Source organism: Arachis duranensis, chromosome 3, assembly GCF_000817695.3.
Source record: "Arachis duranensis cultivar V14167 chromosome 3, aradu.V14167.gnm2.J7QH, whole genome shotgun sequence".
NCBI classification, from domain to species: domain Eukaryota; kingdom Viridiplantae; phylum Streptophyta; class Magnoliopsida; order Fabales; family Fabaceae; genus Arachis; species Arachis duranensis.
Window position 1 is genome coordinate 15,732,032 of NC_029774.3, and position 1,375 is coordinate 15,733,406.

Genomic DNA, 1,375 nt, shown 5'->3' on the forward strand with positions numbered 1-1,375 from the left:
TTTAAAAATTAATTATAAGAGTATTAATTTTTTAAAAATTAAAATTTAAAATTTTTAACACAATTAAAATTTTTATAGGTATATTTGTGAAATATGTTTGATGTGATACTTCTATATTACTTGTTTCCTGTATTAATTTTTCAACTAATTTTTTTTATATTCGTTTGAATTTTATATAAGAAAAAAATTCTTACAATTTCAACTTGTATTTACAATTAAATATACTCGAAAAAGTGAAAAAAGTCAGTTATTCTCAATATACTTTTTCTTTTTTTTTTTTAGTTTAATAGATTTGTTTTACATGATTATTGTTGTTTGTTTCTAATCCAATTTTATATTTTTTTTTAACATTTAAAAAAAATGGAATTCCATGTGCATATATATGAAAGAAAGTAAACTAGATACCAACTAGAAAAACTAAAAAAATTAAGACCCAAATAGGCAAATACCATTGGATCATGCCAAAAACTCCCCTTATCGAACTCAATTGTGTGAAATCCTAACAATAGTGACTGGGCACTTGCCCCACTGTGTTTTCAATTTTTTTTTATAAATAAATTAAATTCATTTGGCCAAACTTTTAAATTTACTTTTTTATTTTTTTATTTTTTATTATTATTTAACTTAATCAAATTTAGTTCTTGTGTTATCACTCTTTTTGTTCTATTAAACTCTCCTCTTATTTTTATATTTTTAATTTTTTTCTATTTTTTGTCTAGTGGTCATCCTTTCTTCATTAAAAGGTAAATTTTAAATTCACTATTTTTTTATATAGCTCTCCATGACTCTATGTATGTATTTTTCAATTTCATTGTTTCTCTTTTTTGATATTTTCAATTGAAAATTTTAATTCAAACAATTATAATTTAAGTATTAATCTAATGTTTTATTCTTTTCATGACTTTATATATTTTATTTTATTTTCAGTTTATTTATCCTTATTACTTGTTTTTTTTTTTACTTTTGTCTATTATATATACCTATGTTGCATATAAAATTTTAAAATAAATTGATTAATTTAATAATTTAAAATAAATTTTTTATTTTTAGAAATAGTAATAAAAAAATATTTTAATTATAATACATAATTAACAAATGCATAAAATTTTTCATCTAACATTATATTAAAATTAAATTAAAAAATATATACAAATTTAATTATTTTAAAAATAAAAAAATTATAAATTAAGTTTCTATTGTTTTATATAAATATACTTTTCATATACATATTTAATTTTTTTAGTATTTATATATAATTCTAGTTTCAACTTCTAAATACTAGTATATCATTAGACGTTAATGTGTCCATTGATTTAGTCTTTATTATTAAATGCGTATAAAAATAAATAAAAATAAAATTAGTTAGGATAACAAA